General features: G+C 45.1%; 1 long non-coding RNA gene across 1 annotated transcript; it reads right to left on the reverse strand.

The window, feature by feature from the left end:
- Positions 1–1515: 1515 nt before the first annotated feature.
- LOC135976192 (uncharacterized) lies at positions 1516–24374 on the reverse strand. Its single transcript, XR_010593394.1, has 3 exons — positions 24218–24374; positions 9855–9958; positions 1516–3818 (listed from the first exon to the last, which is right to left on the reverse strand). It is a non-coding gene; the product is annotated as an uncharacterized LOC135976192 (long non-coding RNA).
- Positions 24375–24743: the final 369 nt, after the last annotated feature.

Below are 24743 nucleotides of genomic sequence, written 5' to 3' on the forward strand. Positions count from 1 at the left end.
ACACACCCTACCCAGTAAGCTGGTGGTTAGGACTCACAACTGGGATGTCAGAGACCCAAGTTCAAATCTCTCCTCTGCCTGATTCACCACATCCCAGGTAAGGATATGTCTATACTACCCGCCGGATTGGCGGGTAGTGTTCGATGTATCAGGGATCGATTTATCACGTCTCATCTAGAGACGATAAATCGATCCCCGAATTGCCGCCTGTACTCCACCTCGGCAGGAGGAGTAAGCAAAGTCGATGGGGGAGCTGTGGCAGCTGACTCACCGCTGTGAGGATGGCCAGGTAAGTCGAACTAAGATACTTTGACTTCAGCTACATGAATAGCGTAGCTGAAGTTGCGTATCTTAGTTCGAACCGCCCGGCTAGTGTAGACCAGGCCTAAATGTCCTACCACTGTTCAATAGAGCCAGTCTCTTGCTGTCTGGCCCAATGAATATTTATAGTGCTGTTGTGGCTGTGTTGGTCCCAGGATGCTTTTGAGCTTCACAGAGCTGAAGAAGAGTCTCTTTAAATCCTTCAATGGAGCATGTCTCTTTCACCAACAGAAGTTGGTCCAATAACAGCTATTACCTCACCCAGCTTCTCTCTCTATTTATGCAAAGTGGAACAGCTCCAACAGGGGAAATTCAGAGAGATTCCCCCCACCCGTCATACACACACACACACATACACTCTCTCTCTATCCCTTCCAGTTTGACCAGAAATTCCATCCTTGACCTAAGAAACCTTCCTGATGAAAATTTTCTCAAAACTGACACAGTCCCACAAAAAGTTTGGTTTTGATCAATTGGCATTTTCCAATGGAAAAAAAAATAGATTTGGTCAAAAAATTCCTCACCATCTCTAACAACAAGCCCTAAATTACAATAGTGGGTGAGGGGGAAAGTTTTCTCCCCTCTGCTCCCTGCAAAGGCAGAAGCCATATAAATAAAAGAAGAGTGTTACCAGTCTGGCTCATTGTTTGGGTACATTGACACAATGAGCTCTTTGGGGGGCTTTTCCCTGCCAGGCTCCTAATAGCCATTTAATCTGTCCCCCCAGCTCAAATACACGGTAACGTTATTATTTCATACTCTTGGTCTTTTTCCCTAGCAGCTCTTAGGAGCCTGCAGCTCAGCCAAACAACGGATGCGGCTGTATTAAAAAAAGAGGGTGAGCTAAGAGCATATCATCACATTCTAGTGTCTGCAATAATGTTCTGGGAAGATGGCAATTCAGCAATGAAATTCAATCAGCACCAGGACAGAATTATGGAAGTCTTTTCACAAGGGGGACACTGAATTTCCCTTTGATTTTTTCTTAATTGAATTACTGTCTCCCCTCCTCCCGATTCAGTACCAAAGAACTACTTCCAAGGAGTTCCCTACATGCTGGGCAAGCAGAATATGGAGCTAAGGTTTGCCACACAGATCTTATGCTAAATCCATTCCCTATGTGCCAGTCAGAAGTCAGTCACAAAAGCAGGACAAGATAGAGGGCTGGAACACGATGGCAACTTTATTCGTAGAGTATTTGTTTACATGGCAGACGTGAGTATTTAAGCATGTTTCCTACAGCTTTGCCTTTTTTCACCCACTCATATATGAGTGAGTGAAGATTCTACAGATATACAGCCATGTGTTTAAAAAGTTGTTGCGAGTTGGCATAACAAAGATAGCATGGTGGCTGCAGCACAAGGGATGGCACTATGCTGAGCAAACATCTTAACACATCAGGATGTTTTTAATGGTAAAGCAGATTTCCCACACTCTCACTTGCTGGAAGGGACCTCCAGTAAGCCAGGTATTCCATCCATTTGTATTGCAGTAAGATTCATTTAATTAGCCCTCATCCATCCCACTACAGGTGAAGTCTGAACTCAGAGGTGAGGCTAAGTGTAGAGAGAGTCTAAAAACGGCCAGAAGAGAGGAGAGTAACAAGAAAAAACAAACAATAGGAGGGTGTCATAATAATATCTAAGTAGGTTACCCCTTTATATCTACTTGACATGTAAATGACCCCAGCTTAGAGAGACTCCCTTACTCAGTGGATGCAAGTATGTCAAAGGGAATCTGAATATCAGAGAGTCTAACTTAGACCAACCTATATATCTCTTCTGAATTTGACAATCGGTCTTAAATCTCTCTTCCCATGGGGCTTTACCATCTCCCTTAGCAGCTTGTTCCATTGCCTGGACAGTTCCTTGAGTTCTAAAGTCAAATTTACCATTGATATATGTGGTCAATATAAGTGGCAGAAGTGAAGCCAAAGGAGGTCATATAGCCAAAGTCAAGGCAGTAGCACCTACTTACGCTGATGGTGAATTTAGCAAACATAGCTTCTTACCATATTCAGCCAAATTTTTCGTGCTACACTTTATACCCATCTGTAGTGGAGCCCCACTCCAGAAGAACAGGGGTTAAAAGCAGCCTGGGAGAGGGCTGTGGCTGGGATAAAAGGAGTGAGAACAGCTGAGGGACTAGCTGACCACAGGTGTGGCCAGCTCAATCAGAGCCCAGCTGGCCCTGAGGGGCCAGGAGCTGAAGGAGTCTCAGGCCTAGTCTTCACTTACCGGCTGGTCCGGCGGCACGCCATCGATGTTCTGTGATCGATTTATCGCGTCTGGTTAAGACGCGATAAATCGATCCCGGATCGATCCCGGAAGTGCTCACAGTCGGCGCCGGTACTCCAGCTCGCCGAGAGGAGTACGCGGCGTCGACGGGGGGAGACTTCCTGCCGCGTCTGGACCGCGGTAAGTCCGGACTAAGGTACTTCGAATTCAGCTACGTTATTAATGTAGCTGAATTTGCGTACCTTAGTCCGAAGTCCGGACTAAGTGGGGACCAGGCCTCACTCTAGCCCTGGAGTGGGAAGGGCTAGCTGCTTGAGAGCAAGGTACCTGAAGCAGAGCAGTGCTGCAGAAAAGGGCAAAGAGAGCTGGGGAGCTCCAGCCTGGTAACCACCCTCCCCCGACCCCTTCCCTTTCTCTCCTACCCCCCTTACTTCGGGCCATCCTGCCAGCCTTATATAGTCCCCTGGCTAATGAGGCCCACCGGTGCTTCACTTCTAGCAATTAGGCATGGCATACTCAGCCAGCCCCAATTAATGCTTCTTAATTGGAGCTGGGCTAACAGAGGGCTGGCTCAGGACCTCCTGGCCAGCACCGTTACAGCAGCTCTTTGTTCTGGTATCACTGACTAATGAGAATAATTGATCCCTTCCATCTTTATAACAAGCCCTTATATGCCCAGTTATACCCTCGTATTACACCTCACACATGATAATTACTGAGTATGTGAGCCACTTTGCATTTGCCTTTATGGGACCTCTTTTTTTTTTATCTGTAAAATGTGGGGTGTTGTGAGGCTTTAATTGACTAATGTTTATACAGCACTTTGAGATCCTTGAATTAAAGGCACTAGATGTGCATTAAGTGGTCATGTTGCTGCTGCATATATTGCATATATTTTAGTCCTGTCTTCCAAAATATACATGGTCCCTCCCTGTTTTCTTTAGAGGGGGATTTGATTAGCACATTCACATTTAATGCAGTCTGAAACTTATTGAACTGTATTGGTGCTATTTTCACTCCCTCCATTTGGGTACTTCAGTTGTATTTCTACTCTTCTGTTATACACAGATTAGGGGAGGGATTAGGCAGCAGAGATAATACAGAAGTTCATCCAGGGAGCCCTAAATTCACATCTGATTTAGGTTAGAAGTGAAGATCTGTTTGGTTCCTCCTTAACCTTTAGGAGATTTTGTCCACCTCACAAAATCATCGAGGGGCTGATTCTTCCCTATCTTGTACCTTGTACAGTCATTTCTTCCCCTGCAAAACAAACATAGTTGCAGTTTAGCACTAAGATGTAGTGGCAAAGTCTCGTGGAGTCACAGAATGACTATGGATCTGTGGACCAGAATTTGGACATTGGTAGTGCTGAGAATGGTCCAAAACTGGAATTCCAGAGGATACTGCATGTTAAGCAGGGTGTTAAGATTCTGCAGGCCTATCTGGTGATATGTAGACTGTATTTCTTATACAGTTCTCACTGAATTTCCCTTGTTTCTCTGGATAGTGATAATAGCCACTAAAATTCAGGAGAATCAAATTAACCCACAATATTATTTAAAATTACATTATTTTTAAATGAAGAATAAAGTTTCCAGTTTATCCAAAAACTTTGCCAAACGTCTAGTTTTCTATTGAGTTTCAGTTTCTATTTACCCAAGTAATTAAATTATCAGTCCCAACCACCAACGGTGTGATGTATAATATCTAAGAGTGGAATAATAACCACCAGGAACAGTTACAGTATAGCCTGTTTATACACTTTTATTTTCTACCACTAGAGGGCTGTGATGTTCTGTGTATTTAGCAAAACCCAACTCATCCTGTCAGTGATACATTTGTACTGAGGTGCTACTGTAAGTGGCATTTCCAAAGAAGTCTCTTTGGATCACAAGCTAAATATGAGTCAGCAGAGTAACACTGCTGCAAAAAAAAGCAAACATCATTCAGGCACGTATTAGCAGGAGTGTTGTAAGCAGGACACAAGAAGTAATTCTTCCACTCTACTCCACGCTGATTAGGCCTCAACTGGAGTATTGTGTCCAGAACTGGACACATCAGAAAATATGTGGACAAATTGGAGAAAGTCCAGAGGAGAGCAACAAAAATTATTAAAGGTCTAGAAAACGCGACCTATGAGGGAAGATTGGAAAAAAAAAAACTGGGATTGTTTAGTTTGGAGAAGAGAAGCCTGAGAGGGGACATGATAACAGTTTTCAAGTATATAAAAGGTTGTTACAAGGAGAAGGAAGAAGAATTATTCTGCTTAAGCTCTGAGAATAGGACAAGAAGCAATGGACTTAAAATGCAGCAAAGACAGTTTAGGTTGGACATGAGGAAAAACTTCCTGACTGTCCGGGTGGTTAAGCACTGGAATAAATTGCTCAGAGAGGTTGTGGAATCTCCATCATTGAAGATTTTTTAGAGCAGGCTAGACATCAGGAATGGTCTAGATAATACTTAGTCCTGCCTTGAGTACAGGGGACTGGACTAGATGACCTCTCGTGGTCCCTTCCAGTCATATGATTCTATGAGCATTTAATTTAAACTTAGAAAGACAGAAATACCAAGTCTAAAATAACCAAATACTGGGGCTTAACAAGTTCATAAGGTAGCATTTTTTTCCACCGAAACCTTTCGCACATGAGTAACTTTAGGCACCTGAATAGTTCCATTTAAATCAATGGATCTGATCATTTAAAGTTACTCAGATGTGTATGTGTTTGTAGGATTGAAACATTAGTTTCTATCCAGTTAGCGTCAGGTGCAAATGACTATGCAAGGCAGTGGAAAGCGAGACCACATGAGTCCACAAACCCAGTCCAGTGCTCTAACCACTGGGTAATGGTCACAAGTGATATGGCATGTAGTGGAAAAAATGCTGCTCTGAGATCTATGCAACAGAGATCAGCTTCCCTATTCTGCTCTTTCTACATGTGTAGAAGTCCCATACACCTTTATATACAGGGAGGGAGTAAAAAACCACAGTAGAGACCTGAGAGCAGAATTTTGTCACTAGGATATGAAAGCTCACTTTTAATTAATCAATAATAATCTGTATTGTGGTGGCACTTAGGAGCTCCAGTTAGGGACTAGGACTCCTTTGTGCTAGGTGCTGTACAAACACAGAACAAAACTTTCTTAAACATTTGTCTCACAATAGCATACAGCAGTTAACCTGACTGAATGTGTTAAGTGTCAGGTCCTCAGCAGGTTTAAATTGGCATAGCTCCAGCTGAGTCTGGCCCAAAGTATTCATTTGAGACGCCTAATTTAATCACCAGGGCCATGCTAAAGATTTTGATCTCATTCACACTGGTTGTGAACTAGTGCAGCTTCACTGACCTTCAGCTGAGTTATTTCTGATTGCCACCAGCATGCATGTGTTTTATAACAGTCGTGTGTGGTGCTTCGGTGTTTAATAAAGCCCTAGCTCCCCACCCACAGTAGACGTGTCTTTTGAAATGAAGCACCATTCTGGTTGTATGTTAGCGTGTTGCATTTTCATTTTGAATCATTTATACCTGATAAACAAACCCATGGAACCAGATCCTCAGCTGGTGTAAAACAACATAGCTCCACTGAAGTAAGTGGAGATATGGGGCCTTACACTGCTGAAGATCTGGTGTGATAACTGAGGGGTACAAAAGTACATCTTCACTAGAGAGCCTCTAAGTCTAAACATCCTTGGCACCAATTTGTACCTACATATTCTCCCTGTGTAGAAGAGTCAGAGGACAAAATGACCCTGGCAAGCAAATCAGCTTCTAATTCCAGGAGGAGAATGAGACTCTCGCAATGCAATGTCAGCATTCTCTGTATTCACTCTGGTCTGGTTAAAGACTGCAGACACCAGCGGAACCACTGGGGAGGTTTTTTTTAAGACTTCATCAGTAGCCTACTGTAAACACAGCAATAAATATGTGGCAAGTACAGAAATGTCCGTTCTCTAGGCCAAAAATAACAAATTCTTTGGCCTGGTAGAGGACACCTTTATGTAAACAGCTTAGGTTTGCACACAGGAGGCCAGATCCTCAGCTGAGGTACACAGGTATAGCTCCACTGAAGTCAGTTGACACCAGCTGAAAATCTCGCAAACTCATAGACTTTAAGGCCAGAAGGGACCATCATGATCATCTAGTCCAGTGGTTCTCAAACTTTTGTACTGTTGACCCCTTTCACATAGCAAGCCTCTGAGTGCGACCCCCCCCTTATAAATTACAAAAACTTTTAAATATATTTAACACCATTATAAATGCTGGAGGCAAAGCAGGGTTCAGGGTGGAGGTTGACAGCTCGTGACCCCCCATGTAATAACCTCACGACCCCCTGAGGGGTCCTGACCCCCAGGTTGAGAACCCCTGATCTAGTCTGACCTCTTGAGCACTGAAGGCCATAAACCCTCAGCCACCCACTCCTGTCCCATTGTTTCTTCTGGTGCATATATTGTGTAATCCAATGAATCAAAATTACCATGGTTTAAATAAGCAGGTCAGCTCTTTCCTTGTGATTTATAAAACGTGTAATTCGAGGCAGGGGTTGTCTTTTTGTTCTTTGTTTGTACAGCACTTAGCATATTGCACTCCTGATCCATGAGTAGGGCTCCTAGGTACTATGGTAATATAAATATATAACAATCATCATCATCAGCAGCAGCATCCTGATGATTAAAACAAAACCATCTACATGAAACTGCTCAGTCATGAATTGCTCCTCTCACTGCTTCGTACTATAAAACAAGAACCACAGATGAAAAGGGCAGTGCTGTCTAATGGTTAAAGCAAGGGATGCTATAGTTAGGAGGGTAATGGATTATTCAGTTTGCTGGCAATTGAAACAAAAATGGGAAAAATCATTTCAGAATTAACCGACAAGCTGAAAATAAGTTTGTCTTCTGTCGAATAAAACATTTAGTCCAACCCATAATGAAATGTTTCGTTTTGATTCAGCATTTCTAATTTTTAAAAAATAAAACTAAAGGAAATTTTGAAAGAAATCATTTCAAACTGAAAAATCAAAATGTTTTATTTAGAAAATGTTTCAATTTTTCAGAATATCAAAGGGTTTTTTTACTGAAACAATTTGACAAAAATCAACACAAATCTGCTAAATGTTTTGGTGTTGCCAAATCTGTGTTTTTAGCAAAAAATTGAAAAAAAATTTCACCCAGCTCTACTGGGAGCCAAGAGGTCTGGGCTCTATCACCAGCTTGGCCACTAACTTGGTGTGTGGTCTTGAGCAATCCCCTAATTTCTCATTGAAGGAAGTTAATAATATCGCCCTACCTTTATAAAGCAAGTTGGGATCCTGGCCTGAAAGATGCTGAACAAGTACTAGCAATTATTATTAACATGATTTACATGCATTTATCTAAAGGTGAAACAGGCCTGTTAGGTCAGCTAGTCCAACCACCTGCCTGGGCAGGATTCTGAGTATGGTAAAGTCTCCATAGATTTGCAAAGTCGAATTTTAAGTGTACAAAGCACTAGGGATTCCATCATTCCAACAAGAGCCTGACGGTCCTGTAATCTAGTAGTCTGCAATATCGTATCCTATCAGTTAATCTGACATGATTTCTCCAAGGTAGAAACGTGTAGCCCAGTTCTCCATTCCCTTGAACCTTGTGTAGTCATTTACATCTATGCACAATGAGTGTAAACTACTATCAATTCAAAAGGGTAGTGCTCCATTCCTCCTCCCCTTTGCACTGGTGTAAACCACTGCACAAGATACAAGGCAGTGGAGAATTTGGCCCATAACCAACAAATCAGATAAGAACGGCCATACTGGGTCAGATCAAAGGTCCATCTAGCCCAGTATCCTGTCTTCTGACAGTGGCCAATGCCAGGTGCCCCAGAGGAAATGAACAGAACAGATAATCATCCAGTGATCCATCCCCTGTCGCCCATTCCTTGCTTCTGGCAAACAGAGACTAGGGACGCCCTCCCTGCCCATTGTGGCTAATAGCCATTGATGGACCTATCCTCCATGAATTTATCTAGTTCTTTTTTGAACCCTATTATAGTCTTGGCCTTCACAACATCCTCTGGCAAGGAGCTCCATGGGTTGACTATGCGTTGTGTGAAGAAATACTTCCTTTTGTTTGTTTTAAACCCGCTGCCTATTAATTTCATTTGGTGACCCCTAGTTCTTGTGTTATGAGAAGGAGTAAATAACACTTCCTTATTTACTTTCTCCACATCAGTCATGATATTATAGACCTCAATCGTATCCTCCCTTAGTCGTCTCTTTTCCAAGCTGAAAAGTCCCAATCATATTAATCTCTCCTCAGACGGAAGAGAGATTCTGTACCCCTGTTCCATACCCCTAATCATTTCTGTTGCCCTTTTCTGAACCTTTTCCAATTCCAATATATCTTTTTTGAGATTGGGCAACCACATCTGCACGCAGTATTCAAGATGTGGGTGTACCATGGATTTATATAGAGGCAATATGATATTTTCGGTCTTATTATCTATCCCTTTCTTAATGATTCCCAACATTCTGTTTGCTTTTTTGACTGCCGCTGCACATTGAGATGACAATGGGTAAAATGTTCCAGAGTGCCTACGTGATTTAGGAACATGAATCCCACTTTTAGAACTAATTGAGGCACTTAGACCAGATTTTTAAAGGTATTTAGGTGCTTAAAGATGCAAATAGGAACTTTTGAGAATCTCACTAGGCACCTAGGTGCCTAACTCCCATGGATTTTGAGCCCTTGGTGCCTATTGAGATTCTCAAAAGTGCCCATCTGCATTTTTAAGCACCTAAATACCTTTATAATGTGGCTCCTATGACCCTAAGTCCTATTGACATTCAGTTAAACTTAGATTCCTAAATAGAACTGGTCAGAATTTTTTTGACAAAATGTTTTCATTGGAAAATGCTTTTCATCAAAACAAACTTTACACGGAAAAAGATTGGTTTCAATGAATGTTTTGACACAAAGTTTTGAAAAAGGTTAAAAATTGTCAAAACAAAATGTGTCAATCTTTTCAACATGAAAAAATCTGGTTTGAAACCACTTTTCATTTCACATTTTAAAGCTAATTATAGTTTTGAAAAATTAAAATGGGCCTAATCAAAAGGAACCATTTTGATTTATGTGAATCAATTGGTTTTTTTCTGAGTTTTGGTTCACAAAAATTTGAGATTTCAACTTTTCATCCAGATTCAGGATGGGCAAATATTTTGACATCTCAAAAATGCTTGTGGGATTGGAAAACCCATCTCTTGCCCAGCTCAACTCCCAAGTGCTTATGCAATTTTTGAAAATGCTTCTTAAGATCTTACCTCATTTAGGTAGTTTTGAACATTTTATCCCAAAATCTCACATGACAACAATATCTTCTGGCCAAATCTGATTCTTATTTGTTTAAAGTGGGTTTATATCAGCACTGCAAGACAAACATGCCCAAGGTTATTGCACTCATGCTTTGGGAAACATATGATTTCCATGTTTGTCGTCTTTATCGCTATAATATTTCACACTTACAGAGCTCTTTAACCATTCATCCTCAAACACCCCTTTCAGATCATTACAATTTCCAATATTATGGATGGGGAAACTAAGGCACAGATGGTGGAGTGTTTTTCCTCAAGTTTATACAGCAACTTTGTGGCAGAGCTGGAGTTACTATACTTGATAATAATTCTATATGACCTTTCATCCGAGGATCACAAGACGCTTCACAAATACTTAGGAACTAAAAAGCAGTTCTACTCAGAAAAGTGACTAAGAGTGGCATCATGAGACTCCATGTTTATGGTCTCTGTGTGACTCCAAAACCCAATGTGTGAAGTTTACAAATAAAAAAATAACTGCCAACCCTGCAAACTCAGCCTGGGAGTCAAACTGGGCTTTCTTCTTGCACATCATCACTAGTCAAAGATTTTATAGTTTAGATTCTGCCCTTGGTAACACCTGTACAATACCATTGCCCCTGCCCCCTGCATTAGTTTGCACAGGTGGAACTAATCGGTCCTGCGAATGGAACTTAGGTAACAATTCTACTGAGGATGCACAGCAAGGAACACAATCCAGCTCCATCTTGCTGAGCTGTGTAGAGACTAGGCATAGTGAAAACTTATTTTGGTCAGCAGGCAAGCAGATCTGACTCTGAACCAGTGCTTAATTTGTAATGAAAGAGGTGCTGGGGCTCAAGCAATGCTTAATTTGTAATGAAAGAGGTGCTGGGGCTCAAGCAATTAGGTGCTGGGGCTCAAGCGATTTTTTTATTTTCATAGCTGACATGGCAAGCCCAGAGGTGCTGGGGCTATGAACTGCCAAGCCGAGAGGTGCCAGGGCTCAGCCCTGACAAGCCCTGGCACAAATTAAGTACTGCTCTGACCACACACTGGGAGCAGATCTCTCCAGTAAGAAAAGATCATTTTTACATCATTATGTACATTAATCCTCAGTAATGCTGTGAGGTAGGCACATATCTCTGTCTCCATTGTACAGATGGGAACTCAGGCATGGAGTTAGATGACTTGTCCAAGGTCACACAGGAAGTCTCTGGCAGAGCTAGAAATAGATCTTAGATCTCTCTGCTTCTGGTCTCTGATTTAACCACAATACCAAACATTTCTGTCCAAGACCTCCTGGTTCTCAACCCAGTGCTTGTCCCCTACCCCACCCTGCTTCATACGTCCAGCAGCGGGTGGGGAAGGCTCCTGTCTGTAAATGTCTTAGAAAAGAAACATTGCTCAGATGTTTATAGCATGAGACATAAGTGACATTGAACAAGCTGAGGGAAAAGGTAGCAAGTTATCCATTTGTTAGGAGCTTAGCTCATGGGGAAGGGCCGGTATAAACTAAACATAACTCTGGGTAAAGAAGCTTGTCAACAGGCAGAGTGATATGTTGCAGATTAAGGAGTGCACCAGAGTGATACCTGGCCTAGATCGTAAACTCAGCCATTGTTTATCTACCGGTAGTCAATACGCCACTAAATGTTTCCTATGATGAGATCTTTTTCTTTGAAGGCTCAGCCTTACAGTCTTGCACATGAAACATCCTGGCAAAGAGAGACTGCACAGATATTGAATTAAGTGTACAGGCAGACACTGCATTGCAAATTTAAAAAACACCACCATCGCAAAACACATGCATGCCAGCCTTGTAAAGTAGTGGGAATTTCTTGCATATAATAACCCTGATCCTGCTGCGACACAGGGCAGCTTCACATCACACATCATTATAATTATCTACATTATAGTAAAGAGTGGGAGAACAGATATTTTTTCCAGGGCTACGGCATATAATTGCAGATTTTACTCCAACGACCTCCTCATGTTTCAGTCATGCAAGTTACAAGGATAGTGCAGTCTCACGGAAGCAGGTGCTATTCCCGTGAAGTTAATGGAGTGCACCCACTTACACCAGGTTTGCATTTGGCCTGCAGGCATAGAAGGGCCACAGCTATGGAGCAAACCAGGTTGGTCAGTCACCCGCACATCTTTCCACCTGCCAGGTGCTGTGGAAGCTGGGAACAGCAATAAGAAATTTCTGCTGAGCTGACATCCCATCTTGTTCACTTCAAAAAATAAAGTATTTAACAAAGATGCAGCAATCTGCTCCCTTGGGTCTAGACTTAGCACTCCAAAGCCACTCAGCAAAGTCATTGGGGTGAGAGGTTGGAAGCATAAAAATGGAATAGGACACTGATGTGTTCTGAGAGGCAGGAGAAATTTGACACTGAATTACTACAGACTGTTTAAATTGATGATAAATTTAGACCTCACAAAAAGTCATGGACTGGTATCATTGGTCTGAGCCAGGTTCAGGATGGGCAGGTGCTGTGTAAGCATCCATGCAGCTCTGCCAGCACGTTTCAGTCCTGACCTGCAGTATTTCCATGTCTTGTCACACACACAGCGCCACCAATGCATCTCAGTCTGGACCTGCAGCTCAGCCTCCCACTCCAGTCCAGTGTTCCCCACACAGCTCTGCTAATGGATCTCGTACTGACTGCCAGGCCCCCATGTGATTTCATTCCTGGTCCCCTACACCACACTATTGATGAGCTGCAATTTGCATTGACTTCCTATATAGTGAAATTCCTATAGCGAAATTCAAGACCTAATCATTAGTACTGAAGACCATAAGCAGTCTAGCCCCTGAATACCTGAGTAAGCAGCAGTTATTGCCTTGTGCCCTCATGCAGCAATTGAGATTACTGGGGTTTGAACGGTTTCTTGATCCCATGGTACCAAGTTCACAAGGCAGGGCCTTCTCCATGGAGAGACCATGGCTGTGGAATTTTCAACCCTAAGAGATGCAAAAGTACCTTGGTGTCAACCTTTGGGGCAAGAATCCATGGTCTCTATTCTGAGCTCTCTTAGGGCTTGTCTAGATCAGTGGTTTTCAACCTTTTTTCATTTGTGGACCAATAAAAATTTTCAAATGGAGGTGTAGGCCCCTGTGGCAATCTGGGGCAGTCTGCAGACCCCCAGGGTCCTTTGCCCACAGGTTGAAAATGGTCTAGACAAACATCTAGTATATGGCAGGTTGGGCTGTACATCTACAGCTCAGCCGCATGCCACTCACTAACTGGCTGTGTTACCCTATTACCACACACTAAAAGTGCCCTAGCCCACGTTAACCTACTCAGTGGGCATTGACCTACTTCCATTTCAAAGTGGAGTAGGTCAAGTGGCGGTAGCAGCATCCACCCGGGCAGTTAGTGTGCGGCACGCTACTGCACTGTAGATTTAAACCCCAGCTTGCTCTGCACTAACTGTTCATCGAACTAAGTCCTGATACCCATGTAAACTGGGAGTCATGCCACTGAAGTCAATTGGGTAAAACTAGTCTAAGTGAAGGCAGAATCAGGTCCAGTCATTTTTCATTTCTCATTGTAGTATGAGTGTTTCTTTTGGTGAGGGGAGGGTGATTTTATTTCCCCTCAGACCTGGTTCCGGCTCTGAGATTTACTCAGGCATGTTGCCCAGTTATTGTAAGTGATACTTTTAGCTTAATTTGCTAAGGCGCCCAATGGTCCACAGCCATGGGCGCCTAGGAACAAAAGATTGTTGTTGTTATTGCTATTACCTCAGTCCTGACCTGACCTCAGCTATTCCAGTCCTGGGCCTCTCATGGTCACGGACTGCCAATCATGACCAATTTTGGTGGATTTTTAATGAACTGGGATGGGGATGAGACCCACTGCACTTGTGACCTAGATGGAATCTAATCTTCGGTCTTCAGAAATAACAGACTCATGTGCTAACCCCCTGAAGCACTTCACAGACACTTGCAGAAGACACTTAGTGCTTCTGTTCTGGTCAGAAGGAATCCTTCTGTGTAATGTTATCTGCATAACCTATAGTAGATATTTCCTTTATAATGCAATAGGGAGCCATATGTTGTGATAATATTTGTGTAGAAACCTGTGGGATTTCCTTTGTGAAAGAAAAGAGTCTTTGTGTGTCGCCATGGTGCTAAATGCTCTACGATTTCTGTGGCAACATGGAGCCCTTTACCACTGCCATGTTAATCAAAGTCTGATGGATTTTTCTTCTAATGTGAAATAGCCCTTTTAACATGACAATAAGTGAAAATAACCAAACTCTCCACTATACAGTGCAGACCGCTGAGAGTCAGGAACGTTAAATGTTATTGGCATGAAGTTCAAGATCCTTTACCAAGAGCATGCCAATAGGTCTACCACCTTTAGAGCATCTTTTTTAATTTTATCCAGAAAAAAATTAGGACGACTTATTTTTTAATCCACTATGCATCACTGCTGCACAAAGCGCAAGAGACTAATTGGTTTTTAATAGTTTGAGGGTCAGAATCCCAATTGGAATTCAATGAAGCTATGCTGATTTACACCAGCTGAGGCTCTAGTCCTAAAAACTTTCATCTTAATGCAATTCTCTTCTATGCTGCTCTTCTCGAAACAGCCTCAGTGGATTAAGGGACAAGTCTCTGCTTGTGCAGAATGCCTCTGGCCAAAGAAATGGTGCTGTTCAGGTGCTCAAGAAGGGGCAGTATTTGGGGTAAGGTTTGTGCATCCCCGATGGGAAGTAGAGTTATTCTATTATATTTTATTCATCAGATACTCAGCAGGTGTAAAACTGGTGTAGTTCCACCAACTCCAATGGAGCTATGCCAGTTTATACCAGCAGAGTGTATGATTTTATGTAGCTCCCATCACTAAAGCTTTCAAGCTCACCTCCACAGAGGGTGAGGGGGAGGAATGGCAGGGATGCTGAATCAGTCACTATACATATCCTCTAGTCTTCCCTTGGAGATGGGGCACATTAGGACCATGGGGACTAGTGCAGTTTTAGTGCTGCAGTAGCAGCCACAGATCAGTTCTGTAGCTGATCTATAGCCCAGGGGAAGGATTGCTTGTTCCCATATCTCCCCAGGGCCCAACCCAACTCCACAGGCTATGTCAGAGGTGGGCAAACAACGGGACCGCCCTGCCTGGCCCCCGAGCTCCTGGCCCAGGAGGCTAGCCCCCAGCCCCTCCCCTGCTGTCCCCCTCCCCTGCAGCCTCAGCTTGCTCGCTCCGCCACTGGCGCAACGCTCTGGGCAGCTGGGCTGTGAGCTCCTAGGGCAGCGCAGCTGCAGAGCCCGGCCTGACCCAGTGCTCTGTGCTGCATGGTGGCGGTGGCAGTGGCGGCATGGCCCAGCTTCAGCCAGGTGGCGCGGCTGTAGCACCACCAGCCACCAGTGCTCCAGGCAGCATGGTAAGCGGGCATGGAGCAGGGGAGGTTGAATAGAGGGCAGGGGAGTTCGGGGTGGTTGTCAGGGGGTGGGAGTGTGGATAGGGGACGGGGCGGTCGGGGAGGGACAGGGGATTGAATGGGGGCAGGGGTCCCGGGGGGCGGCAGTCAGGAAGGAGGGGGGGGGTTGTATGAGGCGGCAGGGGGCAGTCAGGGGCAGGGGTTCCGGGGGCAGTCAGGGGACAGGGAGAAGGGGTGGTTGGATGGGGCAGGGGTCCCGGGGGGGGGGGCCATCAGGAATGAGAGGAGGGGTTGGATGGGATGGCCGAGGTCCGGGGGCGGTCAGGGGACAGCGAGCAGGGGTGTGTGGATGGGGCAGGGGTCCCGGGGGCGGGGGGAGGCCGTCAGGGAACACAAGGGGTTGGATAGGGCAGGAGTCCTGGGGGCAGGGGGCAGATAGGAAGTGGGGACTGGGCCACAACCCCCTCCCCAACTGGCCTTCCATACAATTTATGAAACCTGATGCGGCCCTCAGGCCAAAAAGTTTGCCCACCCCTGGGCTATGTGCTGGGCTGAGGATTAGCCCCTAGATGCTTGTAACATATCACTCTGCTGTACATTGCACCACCAAATCTTCTTCCTGTTCCACTAATACAAGGGTCTATCAGAGCTTCTCCTGTTAAACTTTGCAGGAGGGATTCTTAATCCCCATCACAATGTACTACCATTCTTATGAACTCCTACTGACATGGTAATGTTATCTGTCCTCTTCCTGTAGCTATGTTCATCCAGTTGACTTCTATTGACCTTGTAACCCAACCTGTTCCCTTCACACGGGTATATAATTCTGAGAGACTTTGGCTGACTTTGTAATGAAACAGGTCCCCTTCACAGTGTACACAGTTCAGTTTCTCTAACGCACACCGATCCTCTCACGTTGTAACAGAATTCCCTTGCGCTTTCTCTGATGCTGTAATGTATAGGGTTGACACCCAGCAGATTTTGTGTAGTCACGACCGTACAGAATCAGGTTCCTGTGACAATATATCTCTGGCTCATTCAGTTCTGGCTCTCACTGTTTCCCACTATAAGAGAAATGCCACCTGAAAATTAAAAGTGCAGGGAAATCACAAGCCACAATTGTATGTCAACTGTATCTCATATGCTCACAGTATCTGAGCACCTCACAATCTTTAACACAGGTATCCTCACAACACCTCTGTGAGGCAGGACAGTGCTGTTAGCCCCATTTTACAGGTGGGAACTGAGGCACAGACAGTCTCAGACTCGGATGTTCAAAGATATTTAGGCTCTTAACTTCCATTGAAGTCAACAGAAGTCAGGGGCGGCTCTAGGCACCAGCAAAGCAAGCAGATGCTTGGGGCAGCCCATTTGCAGGGGCGGCAGCCGGAAGGGATCCAGCCTGGGAGCTGAGAACCAACAGGGGGCCCTGGGAGCTGTAGTTCCTTGGTTAGCTCCCTGCCTATAGAGCCAGCCCTGGAGCAGGGAAAGAACTACAACAGGAAAGGGAGGGGGAGGGAGTATGGTAGCTGAAACCTCATGCTGCAGCTTGCTGTGAATGGAAAGCTCACTGCTAGAAGGGAGTGGCACTGTGAACCCAAGGAGTAGAAGGCTTTGCCCCAGAAATCCCCTTCAGAAGACATCCCCAGCCTGGATTAGGGATACTGGTGTGACCTCACCTTGCAGCCCCCAAAGAAAGAATTGGGTGGACTAAATGGACAGTGCACCTCTTTGTCTGAAGCCTAGCAAGGGAGGTACGTGGATCCCACTAGAATTTAAAATGAAAAGTAAGGGAGGGGAGGCTCTACTAGACTGGGCAGCTTTAGATACAGTACCAAACACGTAGGAGGATTTCCACTTCTGAGCCATGGAAGCAGAAATTGACTTTTCCTTTCCAGATTTAGCTAATATTCAGAAAGGGAATCTAGCACCCGCCTTCCAGATTTGAACACCCTCAAAATTCAGGAGTGCTCAAGCTCAATTTGCGCAGCTGTTACTTCATTTCTCCCAAATCAAATATACTGATCCACTGTAACTTGCTGTAAAAAAAAGTAGGATAAAATTGAGCAAGAAATGCTTCCCAGTGGTTATTAGGACTGGAATTGCTATTTTCAACAGCCATTGCTTTTTTTTTTTTTGGTTTATTTGTTTAAAAGGAAGACAGTGATATTGCATTGGCAAATTCCCCATAGAAACAAAGAGTGGAACAAAAGAATAACAAAGGCATCTCAGCTTTTCCTCATTTATGGATGACACTCTTATAATATGCATCCAGATATCCTCCAATCACACAAGCTGAAAATTGTTCCACTTTACTGCAGTTCTGCAACCATATGGGAACCAATCCTGTCTTGTGTTCTGTGCACATCTAAAATTCCTGCTGAATGACCCGCCCTGGGAGTGAGTTACCAGTGAACCAGGGCTGGGGCAGAAAGAGGGTGCAGTTGGCGGGGGAGAGCCCAGAGTTGGGGTGTCAGGAGGGTGCAGGTGGAGGGGGGAGAGCCCAGGGCTGGGGCGGCAGGGTGTGGGTGGGTGGGTGGGGGCATTGGTGGGGGGCAAGGGGGAGCCCAGAGCTGGGGCAGCAGGGGGTGTGGGTGGAGAGCCCAGGGCTGGGGCGGCAGGGGGGAGGCCCAGAGCAGGGGCGGCAGGGGGTGCAGGTGGGGGGGGGAGCCCAGGGCTGGGGCAGCAGGGAGGTGCAGGGGGTAGCCCAGGGCTGGGGTGGGGGGCAGCCAAACATTTTTTTGCTTGGGGCAGCAAAAATCCTAAAGCCAGCCCTGACAGAAGGTAGGAGCCTAAGTATCTTTGAGGAGCTAGGTTTATGTGGCACGCCCTAAGTCGCACCAGGAAGTTTATGGCAGAGCAAGGAACTGAACACAGGCCTTGCAAATTCCAGGCTAGTGACCTAATCACTGGAACATCCTTCCTTACAACTATGCAGATAATACCCCTGATCCTGCTGCCACACAGGGCAGCTTCACATCACACTGGAAGATTCTGTCTGTGTAGGGGACAACTTGTGTGGCTCTTCTGCTAACACTCCTTGCCAGGATGTGGCCAGGGAAAGGAGAGCATGGAAGAGCCTTCCTTGTGCCAAACTGATCCCCAGGTGACAAAATGGCCCCTTGGGGCACCTCGGCAGTGAGTGTAGACTAGGACAGCCTTCAGACTGCCCTCATTTATTTGGGGACCAGCCCAGCACCAATAGGACCCCAGGATCAGGGAGGTCGAAGATTATGTCTCCATTACACACCACTTTTAGTGGCATGTAGTGTACATATAGCTACATGCCTCGGAAAGGCTTCAGCAGCTCCTTGCGACCAGAGCCTTTCACTGCAGTGAGGAAAGCCTCTGGCAGGGGAGCTGAGCCTTTCCCCGCTGCCTCTCTGCCGACAAAGCCTTTCCCTGATGCTGGAGGCTCTGCCTGAGAAAGACACCATCAGCGGGGAGGCAGCAGGACACTACACTGCTAAAAATAGCACTGTAGACAGGGCAGCACTACTTGGGCGGGTAGAGAGCTGTGTAAGGTATGTACTCAAGAACTTACCCACAGCCTTCAGCCATACCTCTACTTTACTAACCTAAGCCCTGCCTCACCATCTACACTGCTATTTATACCTGTGCTAGGAGATCTCCATGGGTACATACTCTACATGTCTCTAAAAAAGTGTGCAGTATAGATGCACCCCTAAAGATAGTTAAAGGTTGTGATCTTTATACACATACCCCACCCATGTAAACCAGAAGAGGGAGCTGTTCCTCAGAAAGGATTCATCCTAGAGGAGGATAAGCAGGGTTTTCATGACCTCACCCCCGGGGCTGAGGTCTGCTGGAGAAGAGCCACACAGGCTGAGGCTGCCAGAGGGACATGCTAAATCAGCTCTGGCCACATTCCCGAACTGGTCATCGCAATCCACTTTGTTTTGTCAGTAGTGTCTGGCTTTGGATTGTCCTGTGAAGCAGGATTACAAGTGCCTCACGCCAAAATGACTCTGACCATCCCCCAGGCAGGACTTTAAAATGCCTTCTCTCACACCAGAGAATATTTGTTTACAAGAACTCAGTGTTATTCAATGGCATTCATGGTACAGCTCTGGAAATTCTCTGCAGGACAGAAGGACATGTAAGGACTGGGTGTGCATCTTTATCTGAAGAATTGAGATTATTTTGTCACTACCATATACTGGCCCTAAAACCAGCTTAACTGTCCTCAGAATGGCCACCCCACTGGAAGAGTACTGTAGACACAACAAAGGGTATGTCTACACTTGGAGCTGAGGGTGTGATTCCCAACACACACTGGCTCTCCTTGAGCTAGCACACTAAACAGAGTAGCAGAGCTAGGGTATCACAGGCATACTATCCCAGATACATTACCATTGTTAGCACGCTGGCTTGACAAGAGCTAATGCGAGTGTGTCTACATGAGCTTGGAATCACCCCCCAGCTCCAAGTGTAGCTACACCAATAAAAACTCATCCCACTGCCCCTCACTCCTGCAGGACTATCAGGGAAGGAGGCGTGGCCAGGATATACCTATACCATGCCACTGCTTGGTTGCATTTTGGCCCCTTGTCTGATCCATGTCAATGGAGAGGGACAAGATCAGGGGACTGTTAAGGTGAGCTACATGCCATCCTTGCAACTGTAACTTTCCCTCTGTGCAGATTAGCTAAAGCTCTGGATCTGGGGTCTTGTTCATTATTCCCAGTTCTTTGTGCAACAAGGTAAAGCCTAGGTTACGTGAACCTAAAGTCTTCAAGGCTGGCACATCACTGTACTGTAGTGTTTTATGTTCCCTCCCTCAGAGAGAGGAGGGGCACAGACCTCCTCTAAGCCTTATTTTAAACTAAAATAAATATCAGAAGGTTCAGTGGGTTTTATATTTAGAAAATTATGCCCTGTGAAGTTGAGTCACCTCAAGGTACATTAGTTACTCAGCACAGCCTCATTCCTTCCAGGCAGCTTTAGTCATGTACATTACACGCACATGTGTTGCTATCTCAGTGGAGTTTGGGTAACGCAAAGAATTAAATCAGAAGTAGAGCTTCCATTCTTTCCCTCTATGGGCATGTCTACATTGCAATATGATAGCAAACCATTGAGTTAGATGCTAGCCATGGCTTACTAGTCAGAGTGTACCAGTATGAGGGTTAATGGGGTATTAATGAGGGTTAGCTGACAGTTCTGAATAGGTTTGGTCCTGACTGAGAAGTCATGATTAGCATTGTGTTATCTAACTAGATTGCTCACAGCTGTGTTCAAAGATGGTAATATTTTGCAAAGTAGGGAAGTCCGACGGCTATGTAAACCTACATGGATAGGGAGCAAGCAGTAGATGTGATATATATCGATGTTAGAAAGGCTTTTGATACCATCTCACATGACCTTCTTATAAGCAAACTAGAGAAATACAGTAAAGATGAACCTACTATAAGGTGGGTGCACAACAATGGTTTAAAGTCAAGCTGGAAGGACGTATCGAGTGGGGTCCTGCAGTGATCTATTGTGGGTCAAGTTCTATTCCATATCTTCACACATGATTTGCATAATGGCATAGAGAGTATGTTTAAAATGTTTGTGGACAATACCAAGCTAGGAGGGATTGCAAGTGCTTTGGAGGACAGGATTAAAATTCAAAATGATTTTAGAGAAGTGGTCTGAAATAAATAGGATGATGTTCAATGGAGACAAATGCAAACTACTACACTTAGGTAGGAACAATCAATTGCTCAAACACAAAATAGGAAATGACTGCCTTGGAAGGAATACTGCAGAAAAGGATTGAGGGGTTATATATAAAACTAAATATGAGACAACAGTGTAACACTGTTGCAAAAAAAAAGTGAGCATCATAGTGGGATGTATTAGCATGAGTGTTGTAAGAAAGACAGAAGAAGTAATTTTTCTGCTCTACTCAGTGCTGATAAGACCTCAACTGGAGTATTGTGTCCAGTTCTGGACACCACACTTTGGGAAAGATGTGGACAAATTGGAAGTCCAGAGGAGAGCAATAAAAATGATTAAAGGTCTAGAAAATGTGACCTATGAGGAAAGATTGAAAAATCGGGTTTGTTTAATCTGAAAAAGAGAAGACTGAGGGACAACATAATCTTCAAGTACATAAAGGGTTATTATAAAAAAAGAGAGTTGTCAATTGTTCTCCTTATCCACTGAGGACAGGCCAAGAAGTAATGGGCCTAAATTGCAACAAGGGAGATTCAGCTTGGACATTAGGAAACACTTCCTAACTGTCAGGGTAGTTAAGCACTGAAATAAATTGTCTAGGGAGATTGTGGAATCTCTGTCACTGGAGGTTTTTAAGAACAAGTTAGACAAACACCTGTCAGGAATGGTCCAGATAATATTTAGTTCTACCTCAATGCAGGGGATGGACTAGATGACCTATCAAAGGCACTTACAGTCCTACATTTCTATGAGTCAATGAGACAGTGACCTGGCCTAATTTCAATGTGTCTGTAGAGCATGTAACACAACAGGGGCCAGGTGCATGACTAGAGCGCCTACGCTACTACTATACAAATAATACTAATGTAAGTAATTCTATTCCACCAATCTACATTTCTCCTGCAGTTTTAACTGGGCATGGTATTCTTCACTTCCTAAACTCTGGTGTGGTATTTCCATGTACTGTTATGCAGCTGCCATGTTCCACCCAAGAGGTGATTCCATTTCAGTAGCGGATAAGGTGATAATATATTATTATTTTATTCCAGTAGCAGCTAAAGCCTCCTGATTTGGTACACCTATAAAGTTCATTGGGATCCTCCTAGAGGAAGGACACCACCGTCATTATTCAGGGGCCAAATCCTGGAGTCCTTAGTGTTTGTTCAGGCAAACTCCCACCATAGACAGTGGAAGTTTAAAAAAAGAAAACTAAGTAAGGACCTCAGGGTTTGTCCCACTGTTACTCAATGGGCAGTTTCGGGTAGGACTTATGATCTCTTTCAAGTCAGCTAAAAGAGTCTGATTGGCCAAGGTATGCTTAGAATGTAGACATAGGAGACCAAGGAGGATTGTCCTCAGCTATTTAAAATGCAGCTAGGCTCAGCAGAAATCACTCCCTCTCTGTCAGTTCCGATGCTCCTCCACACATTGTGTGAACTGCATTCCTGCTGGCACCCTAGCCCTCTCGAGCAGCGTGACTCCATAGCAAACGGAAGTGACAGGCCATATGGGAAGCAGCAACCTGATAAAGCAGAAGAGAAAATGCAAACTAAATGCCACTTAGCAAGCCACCAGACAGGACACTGGCATCGGTGACAGCCTGCACAAGCAAGAGATACTGTCATGTCATCAACTGCTTCCCCAGCAATGGGACTTCTGGGCTGTTCCTAACAATTCCCAGGCAGACCACGCAGGTGACAACTGTTACCTTTCTTTATAAGACAGCACAGAGTCTAACTGTGGCTGTAAAATGCTACAGTATCAGAATAGCATTTACATGCTATTTGCAAGGGTGTAGAAGACTACAGGAGGTGCAAGGCAGTGGAGAATCAGGCCCCATAATGTTTCAGCTATAGTATTAAATGCCTCAAGCATCTATGATTCTACCACAGAAATGGTTATTCCAGAGTGTAACAGATCTAAATGGACCTGGCTCTAGAGGAGGGAGAGCAGGACATCCTTTGCTCCATAGTTCAAAGCCATGTACTGCTGCCAAAAGACAGCCATGGGTCACCTGAAGGGCATTCTAATCCCCGTTCCTCTTTCTCTCCTCATTATTTTTTCACTGGCTCCTCCTTTCCCTATTTCTTCTTTACATCTCGTTTCATGTGCAGGAACTAGAGTCTGTGAAAGTTTCAGGCAAAGTCTTACAGAAGCTGTGTCCAAACTGGTAATCTCTACAATCACTGGCAATGAGTTTCAATCACATCTCTCTCCCCGATTCACTTAAATAGGGCCCATTGAAGTCACTAGAAAGACTTTAATAGATTTTGTGAGTACGCCCCATGTGTGAAAAATAGTTGCCCTACTTACATGCCCCAGTCATGATTTCTTATGAGAACTGCTGAACTCACACCCACCCACACCAGTGACATAACCATTTTCAGCAATGCCTGGGGAGATGGAGGGAGCAGGGAGATTCATGTTGGAGTCCTTTGGTGGGTTTCTCCAGCGCCAACATAGTGTGTGACAGGAAAATTAAGAAAAGGCCAAGTGCTGCAGGCCGAGAGACACCTGCAGCGGCAGCAACAGAAGTCACTGTGAATGCGACCTTTATGCCATCCCAGAGCATGTTCAAAGCAGGGGGCTTTTGTCATCAGTCAAGAACACAGCAGCAATAACAAGGCAAACTTCATCTGCCTGGGTATTAGCAGAAGAATGTGTGTGTGATGAAAGGTCACTTAGTCCCAGAGAGGGCCCTTTCATGTCTAAGATCTGTCTGACATCTGAGAAACCAGCTGCGGCACAGCTTTGGCAGCAGAAGCTGCTATTTTTCTCAGACTCTTTCCCATGCAAGCACTGTGTCAGCAAAGTGCCTATTTAGGACTGCCAGCCAATCACACCATCCTGAAAACCTCACTCTCTGTGAAGAGCTGTGGGAACTCAGCGCCTTGCAGGATTGACATCTTTGTGCAGCCAGTGTTATGGAGGTGCTCTGGAATATAGAAAACTAGAATCGTTCTATTCCCTCCTCCTCTTTGCCCTCTCCCAACCAGTCTCCTTTTCCCTACATTATGGGCCCTGTGATGGAGTTCACTCACCACAGGAGTACATCCTTGTGGCCAGGTGTGATGTAGGGGCTGTCTCCTCATATGGCACCCCCTGCTGAGGGTCAATCCAGTGGTCTTTCTTCCTGCAACTTGGCCTTCCAGCCAGGTCACGCTCTAGTCCACCCCTTCCAGGATAACAGAGAGTCCAACACAGCTATAGTCCAATAACATTACAGCCTTCCACCCATCTCTGGGCTCTGTGATCCTTACACCCCTTACCTCAGAGGTTTCACTCCACCCTTCTCATATCCAGTGGGGAACCCAGGCCCTGCCTCTGCTCTGGGTTCAAGCCAAGTTCTACTCCCTCAGACTCCTTGCTGCCTCCTTGGACCACCTCCTTCCTCTTCCATCCCCCAGAGAGAGGCTGCAGACTCTCTCCCTGCAGCCCCTTTCTGCTACAAACTTCTTGGCTTTATAATCATCACCCAGTCCCTCCTCAGCTGGGATTTATCCCTAGTTAAGCCTGGCTCTCCCTCCAGGTGAAGCTGGAAAACATGATTGGCCTCTCAGGCCCACATTAACCAACTCAGGGACTGTGTGGGGTATACACCCCATCATCTAGAGCACACCTAAGAATATAGATGTGAACAGAGCCCTGCTGCTTGATTTACCTACCTTCCCCTCACTTCACACCATTATCTTCTCCTCCTTCCACCCAACACGCAAATGTCCAACACCCCAGCTTTGCTTTCTGAGGCCAAATCCCTCAGCATTTTCTCCACCCTTACTCAGGCACAGCTCCAAG

The sequence above is a fragment of the Chrysemys picta genome, chromosome 1, assembly GCF_011386835.1.
Source record: "Chrysemys picta bellii isolate R12L10 chromosome 1, ASM1138683v2, whole genome shotgun sequence".
NCBI lineage: Eukaryota > Metazoa > Chordata > Testudines > Emydidae > Chrysemys > Chrysemys picta.